Raw genomic sequence first — 9,832 nt, forward strand, 5'->3', positions numbered from 1 at the left:
TACCTGAGAGATGATAAACATAAAGAGCCGAAAAAACATTTTAGACCTATCAAGTTTCTATTTTATATACATTTTTTATTTTCCTACAAAATGTATGTAATAAATTATAATTTCAATCTTAAAAGTATTTATATCTAGATAAAATAATACTTCCGCCCTTGATATGCATATATGTATGTACATATGTACATATTTAAGTATGTACATATATAGATATGTATATGTATTATATATGTATGTGTACATATCGATTTGATAATAGCTTTTAAAATTTTATATGAATAAATCAATAATTATATCAATAAATAATAAAAAATTATTAATAATAAAAGCATACATAGTCATATAAAATGCATGTATGCTGTAAATGGAATGTACATATGTATGTACATACCTATACTACGCCGGTTTAGTTTAAACACATTAGAACATTAAAATTGAACGCAGATAAACATAAACTCTCCTAATCTAAAATTGAGATCAGCGTTATATAAAATTACATTTTTTACAACAAATAAAAAATGGACTTATTTAACAAATAAAGATGAACGAAACACTTAGTCATATTTTTTTATGACTGTCATACCAACACTGTTCTTGTTTCACATGCAAAATTAAAATATGACTGATACAACACTGCGTGGTATATTTCTTGAGTTCGCTATTATATCAGCTGTATTTGTTTACTTTCTTATTATTGGCGGTTAAGTGTTTGTAATTAATAAATTTAATAAATTTCGTTATTAATATGGAAGGAAACCACGATGTTCAGGTAAATTAAGTTGAATAAAAGCGAAATATGAAAATATTTTGATGTTTATGTAGTTGCAAATGATTTTATTGCATTGCAAACCAAAACGCCGCCGTTTCAACCCGGTACATAAGTGGAATGCGGCAGAAGAAAAAGCGCTTGTGGAGTTCCTAATGGAAACTAGAAGTTTCGAGGTTTGTCATTTTAATTTAAAAAAAACAAAACAAAGTCAAATAATTTTTTTTTTAAAGAAACCAACGGCTCAAAGCTTTTATGGTCGTTTCATCGAAGACACGCAGCTGACGGTAGGATGGAAAGTAGTGCGCGCAAAAGTACGCAATATGCGCACTAATTATAACAAAGCAAAGGAGTGGGAAGGGTCGACAGGCGCAGGAAGTATGGAAGGCGACACAATAAAAAGTAAATTCTTTTAAGGAAATCTCTTTTTGTTTTAATTGCGACCATTATTTTATTCTATTAGATACTTTAAGAAAAATGTGTTTTTTCTATGAAGAGTTGGACGATATTTTCGGCAGCAGATTAAATTGTTCTGCAGTAGTGGAAGACAGTTTGGTGACGCTGTTAGAAAGCGATTCTACAAGTCCATCGGGAGCAGAATGTGTAGTTGAAGCGGGCAGTTCAGTTGAAGCTGAAGAATTACAAAGTCCTGCGTTAAACGACAATGTGTGCACTCGAAGGCATAAAGGAATATATTCCAAAACTGCCTTGTCAGATATTTTGCAGGTTCATGGCGAGATCGCAGAAATAAGGAAGCAAAAGCTTAAGATGGATGTTGCAGCAAGGGAAAGGGAAATGTCAATCAAAGAAAAAGAATTAGAGTTAAAAGAAAAAGAAATAGAATTAAAAAAAGAGAAATTATTGACAAATTAGAAATTGAAAAAATGAAATTACAAAAGCGGGAGAGGTTGGCAATGGAAGAGCTTAGGCTAAAATATAAATAATTTTACAATGCACTACATTTTTAGTTCACTTTTGTTATGAATTTATTTTTATAATTATGTGTTTTTTATGTTTTAAATGAAGTTTTTATGTTATAAGTTTTGTTGTGATATTAACTTTCGAAGAATACGAAAATGAAATGATAAACAAATGTACCTAACCCAAAATTAAAGAACCAAAATCAAAAATATAGTTGGATTATAATTAAGCAAAATAATCATGCATTTTTATTAACTTGTATGATTAAAGAATAAATGCATATACATATGTGTAAGTTAATGCAACCCAAACCCTAAACTAAAATAAACCCCTATCCCATTCATCTCTAGTAGACATATATGTATGTGATGTAAGTCGACAGCACATTCATCCATAGGATCAAGCCAACCGCCTATCATAACAAATAGAATTAACGTAAACAAAGAATATTAAAATCAACAATAGCCAATTTGCAAAGTCATCATAAAATCTATTGGAATACAATTACAAGAAGAACTTGATCACGCAACAAGAAATGCCACAGCCATCCTTTTTGCCTGATCAGCATTATAATACCTACTATAAGAACTAAAATTAAGAGATAAATAGGGCAGTTATGAGTTATAGGTTATAAGCGAGAGTTATAAGTTATAAGCGATAGTTATAAGTTACTTTTAAAAAAAACCAATAAAGAAACTAAAAAATTAATTGGCGCCCAAGCAGGGACCCGCACAAAAATATCCTTCATCAAGTGTGGTTCGACTCCACTAAAAGGACACGGATGTCCTTATAGAAAGTGTGGGTCCATAAATAAAAAAAATAATATAAACCTCCAAGTTTCCATAAGGTTACCCGAATCAACAAAGGTAACGGAACAAACTTATAAATCGAATATCCCATAAAAGGAATGGGAGAAAGTAAAATAAAACAAATTAAAACTTTTATAAACTAAAATAAACTTTAAAAAATATATATTAAAATTTTTTTTAATAAAATTTTGAAAATAAATAATAATAAAAAACATTGAGTATAAAGAAACAACTACAGCGGAGCGGCAGCAGTGGCAGCAACAGTGGCAGAAGCAACTACAGCAGAACAGCGGTAAAAGCAACAACAACCACAGAAAAAACAAGTAAGGAAGGGCTAAGTTCGGGTGTCACCGAACATTTTATACTCTCGCATGGTAAAGTGATAATCGAGATTTCATAATACGTCATTTACATATTTTTCAAATACCGTATTTTTGTAAAGTTTTATTCCGCTATCATCATTGGTTCCTAATGTTTATACTCGTATTATACAGAGAAGGCATCAGATGGAATTCAAAATAGCTTTATATTGGAAGAAGGCGTGGTTGTGAACCGATTTCACCCATATTTCGTACATGTCATCAGGGTGTTAAGAAAATATTATATACCGAATTTCATTGAAATCGGTCTAGTAGCTCCTGAGATATGGTTTTTGGTCCATAAGTGGGCGAGGCCACGCCCATTTTCAATTTAAAAAAAAGTCTGGGTGCAGCTTCCTTCTGCAATTTCTTCCGTAAAATTTAGTGTTTCTGACGTTTTTTGTTAGTCCGTTAACGCACTTTTTAGTGATTTTCAACATAACCTTTGTATGGGAGGTGGGCGTGGTTATTATCCGATTTCTTCCATTTTTGAACTGTATATGGAAATGCCTGAAGAAAACGACTCTGTAGAGTTTGGTTGACATAGCTATAGTAGTTTCCGAGATATGTACAAAAAACTTAGTAGGGGGCGGGGCCACGCCCACTTTTCCAAAACAATTGCGTCCAAATATGCCCCTCCCTAATGCGATCCTTTGTGCCAAATTTAACTTTAATATCTTTATTTATGGCTTTGTTATGACACTTTATAGGTTTTCGGTTTCCGCCATTTTGTGGGCGTGGCAGTTGGCCGATTTTGCCCATCTTCGAACTTAACCTACTTATGGAGCCAAGGAATACGTGTACCAAGTTTCATCATGATATCTCAATTTTTACTCAAGTTACAGCTTGCACGGACGGACGGACGGACAGACAGACATCCGGATTTCGACTCTACTCGTCGCCCTGATCACTTTGGTATATATAACCCTATATCTGACTCTTTTAGTTTTAGGACTTACAAACAACCGTTATGTGAACAAAACTATAATGCTCTCGTTAGCAACATTGTTGCGAGAGTATAAATATACTCGTAAGCTTATTTTTAAGAACAGTATAAGTAAAATATATATATAGCATAATATAATACAGTATATAATATATATATATATAAGACTTTAATAAGGATACACATACTTAATTGTTAGAATACGACAGACGATTGACACAAATCCTTTGAGAAAAATTTGAGAGAATGTATCATAGTGATATTAGTGAAACTGGATATAATTATAGAAAAATTTAGCAAAATGAGTGTAGCAAGCAATACCACAGAATGCTCACAGCAGAAATTATTTCAGAATTAATAAAAAGGAATACAATTTCGTTACAGAATGAGATAGAACTTTTGAAAAATCAAATAACTCAATTAACGACGAGAGATAATATAACAGAATACACAGTACAGACTATTGACGCAAATGTTAGATGCGACGAATCATTAGAGGTAATAAAATCCTTACCGGAGTTTGCAGGAAAACCTGAAGCATACGTTAGTTGGCGAGAAGCTGCCCATAACTCAGTGTCTTTGTATAACCGTGGTAGCAAAAGATACTTTGCCGCACTAACGATATTAAGAAACAAAATAATACAATACGTAAATGACGTTCTTACAAATCACGGAACGGTCCTCAATTTTGACGCGGTCATAAGTCGCTTGGATTTCGCCTATGCCGATAAGCGACCAATCCATATCCTTGAACATGAGATACGCATTCTTCGACAAGGAAACTTTTCCATTATTGATTATTATAACGAAGTCAATAAAAATTGACTTTGATAATTAATAAGACGATAATGTCACATGGTTGAAATAAGGGACTAGTAGATCAGCTTAATGACCAACACAGGAAAAATGCCTTGAGAATATTCATTTCAGGACTTAACGGTTCCCTATCAAACATTTTGTTCTCGTTAGCCCCATCTGATTTACCAAATGCTTTAGCGAAAGCTCTAGAATTAAATTCAAACAATATGAGAGCAAATTTTGCTTTCCAATTCAGTAGGAGTCAGGCTGAGCCGAACCCAGTCAAATTGCAAGTTAATAATCCTCGAACATCTCCTCTAAACTTCACAAATAACCAGTTCCAGAACAATTTAAGATTCCCTCAAGTAAACAAAAATAACCAACAATATACACAAAGATATAACCAAGGATTCCAGAACAAAAATAACCAACAATACGTACAAAGATTTAATCAAGGATACCAAAGAAACCAACCTGAACCAATGGGCGTGGATTCCAGTATCCACAAACAAACTCAACACGAACAAACATACGCCAAACGGAATTTTGAAGAACATAAAAGAACACCACAACCTCCATCTAAAATTCAACGCATAAATAATATTCAAGAACAAACTTTTTTAGGCTGAAGACACGACTTCCATACATTTATAGGTACTGCGCAGTAACAGGAAGAAAACTAAAAGTCCTAATTGACACAGGAGCCACTTGTTGCTATTGCAAACCAAACACTTTTTTATATAGAGATAAATTAGATATAATTAAAAGAGTAAAAACAATTAACGGATTCACCACTATTGAAGATTATAGTGATGTAAATATCTTCAATACGATACAGAGATTTTACGTAATAGAAAATTTAGAAGCAGATATGCTAATAGGGCTTAATATTTTGAAAAAAGCAAGAGTTGTAATAGATTTAAAGAATGAAATATTAAAATATAATAACAAAACGAAAAAAAATTATATTGAAAATAATAATGGAAATTTTAATACTACCTTGGGAAGCTCAAATGCTCCTATGGCGCCCGCTGATGAATTATGCCAGCAATTATGTAATTCAAGTACTACTCTGGGACAAAAAGATCCTAAAAAGCCAGCGAAGAATAATACCGCTTGTAATAATTTAAAAAATGGAAATCTCGAATATTTGAAATCAGAAACAAAGAATGAAATCGAAAAAATTCATTCAAATATAAATACAAATTTACCCTTTAGGACGGACGTTAAAGCTGAAATACGCACAATTGTTGAAACCCCCATATGGAGTAAACAGTACCCATATCCCTTGTCCGTTAATACTTTTGTGAACAATGAAATAAAGAATCTATTAGATAATTGTATAATACGTCCAAGTAAAAGCCCCTATAATTCACCAATATGGGTTGTACCAAAGAAAGGAATAAATGAAAATGATACACCAAAACTTAGGCTAGTTATAGATTATAAGAAAATTAATGAAAATACAGTTCCCGATAAATACCCTATCCCAGACACAAATGTTATATTAGCAAACTTAGAAACAGCAAAATACTTCTCTACTCTAGATTTAGAGTCAGGTTTCCATCAAATTACGATGCAGGAAAAGGATATAGAAAAAACAGCTTTTAGTGTTAACAATGGCAAATATGAATATTTAAGACTACCTTTCGGATTAAGGAATGCCCCTAGCATATTTCAAAGAACGATGGATAATATATTACGCAATTATGTAGGAAAGTTTTGTCATGTATATATCGATGACATAATAATCTATTCAAATAATATAGAAGAACATAGAGAACACTTACAGGTAATAGTCAAAACACTTAAGGATGCCAATATGAAAATATCTTTGGAAAAATCAAAATTTTATGAAACCGAAGTCGAGTTTTTAGGATATATGGTTGCCCAAGGAATTATTAAAACAGACCCAAAAAAATTGAGTGCATTAAACACTTCCCTATTCCATCTACTTTGAGACAATTACGAAGTTTTTTAGGAATTACAGGATACTATAGGAAATTTATTCAAGACTATGCTTTAATAGCAAAACCCTTAACCAGATACTTGTCAGGAGAAAATGGAAGAATTTCCCAACATATGTCAAAGAAAGTAAAACTGGATTTAGACCAAGAAGCAGTTATTGCGTGTGAAAAACTCAAAAATCTATTAGCAAACCAAATTGAACTGGCACAACCAGACTATACAAAAAAATTTATTTTAACTACTGACGCATCAAATGTTGCAGTCGGAGGAGTTCTGTCCCAAGAAGATAAACCAATCACGTTCATATCAAAGTCATTAAATAACACAGAATTAAATTATGGAACAAATGAGAAAGAGTTATATGCTATCGTATTTGCTTTGAAAACTTTAAGGAATTATCTTTATGGCGTTACAAACCTAGAAATCCACACGGATCATCAACTTTTAACATTTGCAGTTTCTACCCGTAATCCTAATGCTAAAATGAAGCGATGGGATGCATTAATCGAAGAATATTCTCCAAAAATCATATACAAACCGGGAAAAACTAACGTTGTAGCAGACTCTATTTCACGACAATACTTACACAATATATCAGACATTTCAAGTAACAGCACTCAACATTCAGCAGAAAGTAGCGACAATATAAATATAGCAGAAACAACCCGACCACTAAATCAATATTCGCAACAGATATTACTGAGTAAAGCTAGATTCACAATACATGAATCAATTACAAATTTCGGAAAAACACGGAACATTATAGATTATGATACAGTTGACAATTTGATAAATATACTTAAAGAATTTTTGAAACCAAATGTGGTTACAGGTATACATTGCACCGTAGAAGATTTGTACGAAATAAAATCCAAATTATTAGAAACATTCAATATTAAATTTCTTAATACTAAAAACTTCCCAACGGACATAACATAGAAGATCAAAACATGATTGTCGAGGAAACACACAATCGAGCACATAGAAATTTTAGAGATAACTTAAAACAAATATGTAAATTATAATATTGGCCAGACATGACCAAACAATTTAAGGAATATGTTCGAAATTGTGACATATGTAACAAAAACAAATACAATCGCCACCCTCAAAGAGTGCCAATCGGTGAAGCCCCTATACCAGAAAGGGAAGGAGAACAAATTAATATAGACATATTTTTTGTACAAAAATTAAAGTTCTTAACAGCAGTAGACGCTTATTCCAAATACTTAATAATCAAACACATAGATGACAGAATAGACATAGATCAAAAGGTCGTCGACATACTTCAAAGTTTTCCCGAGACAAAACACATTACCTGCGATAATGAACCAGGTTTCTCTTCAATTCGATTCAAATCTTTAATGCAGAGAATGAACATCGAAGTTTATTATTGCACCCCGAAACATAGTACCACAAATGGTCAAGTTGAAAGAGTACATTCAACCCTAATAGAACTATCACGTTGTATCCAACAGGAATACCATTTAATTAGCGATTTAGAAAGTATCTACAGGGCTGCACAACAATACAATAAATAAATCCATTCCGTAACTGATAAAAAACCTATAGATATATACCTTAATAAAATCACACACAATGAAATACCATTAAAGCTAAGCAACGCACAGGAAAAAATGATAGAAAGAAATAATAAGAATAGAATAATAAAAACATATAAAGAGAATGACGTTATATATGAAAAAATAATAGGAGAAAGAAATAAGTTACAATCAAAATACAAAAAACAAAGGGTAAAAGAAGATTTAGGTAATACTGTAAAAATATATAGCAAGTCAAGAATAGTTCATAAAGATAATATAAAATTAATTCCAGAAAATGATTCTTACATCGATAATTATCCTTTTGATACCATTCATTCAATGCGAAATTACTGACTATACGAGAGACGATTATGTGCTAATAGAAATTGGACCAGCCGCGACTTACACTGACTGGGGAGACATATTTCACATAACAAATTTGACATATTATAAAGAAATTCTATATGACACAAAAACAAAACTAATTAAGGAGTCACATAGCTCAAACTTTATAAAAATCAAGACTAGTGATACGGGAAAGACAGTTTATTATAATAAATTCAACACGGACTTAGAAATGGACCAAATAGAACGACTGATATCACAATTAGAAATTACGACGGGGAGAAAATCGAAAAGAGGTATAAATGAACTCGGTACAATACGGAAATGGATTTCTGGAACACCAGACCATGACGATATTGTACGAATAAACGCGAAATTATCTGAACTCATAGAAAATAACAATAGACAGTTTACTACAAATTCCAAATTATTTGAGGTAGTTACACAACTAACAAATATTGTCAGTAAAATAAAGAATAGTTCAACCTTAATTAACATAATGCAACACAAAAATAAATTAATACTAACAGATCTAGAAAATACTCTCCAAACTATTGAATCAGGAAAAGTCGGAATTCTTAACCCAACAATATTGAATATAAAAGAAACTAAAGATATATGTATACTATATGAAGCTAAATCTATAAGTCAAAGCGATGGAAAATTAGTAATAGAAAATGAAATAATTAAATGTAAAAACACATACTCTAACATTAAAACATGTAAAATAGAATTAAGTGCTAGTTATTGTGAAATGGATTTTAAAGAAACTTGCTTTTCTAAAATTTTAAATAATCAAAAAGGAGAATGTCTGAAAATTAAAGAAAAAAACAAACAATTAGAAATTATTAAATATGGCATAATATTAATATCAGGAAAACACACAGTTGATAACATCGACCTCGATGGTACATATTTAGTAACCTTCAATAACACCATATTAATTGACAATAAAATTTATGAAAATCCAAGTACCACAATTTGGAACTATATTAAATCAAATCAGCCTAGTCGGTTTGATGTCCTCGAATATCTTGAATCAGAAAATATAGATTTAAAATTTAAAAATACAAACCTTTTAAATATGGGCCAAGAAGAAATTAAATCTCACCCAACTCTTTGGGCACTCTTCTTTTTGGCAATAATTATTGCTTTGATTTATGTAATTATCAAAATCCGGCAAAAAATTGAAAAATATAAAAAAAACGAAAATTGAAGAAGCTAATGCCAATATGCTTGAATCTTTCACAAAATTGATGAATTAACATCCTAAGGCGAAACGATGATGTTTCTTTTTTTAACAAGGGGGGTAGTTAATGCATCCCAAACCCACTAAAATAAACCCCTCTAGTAGACACATATGTGATGTAAGT

General features: G+C 31.5%; 1 pseudogene; it reads left to right on the plus strand.

Annotated features, from left to right (window-relative positions):
• Nucleotides 1–839: 839 nt before the first annotated feature.
• Nucleotides 840–1,597, plus strand: LOC120769635 (annotated as a pseudogene).
• Nucleotides 1,598–9,832: the final 8,235 nt, after the last annotated feature.

This window comes from Bactrocera tryoni, chromosome 2 (assembly GCF_016617805.1).
Source record: "Bactrocera tryoni isolate S06 chromosome 2, CSIRO_BtryS06_freeze2, whole genome shotgun sequence".
Taxonomy (NCBI): Eukaryota; Metazoa; Arthropoda; class Insecta; order Diptera; family Tephritidae; genus Bactrocera; species Bactrocera tryoni.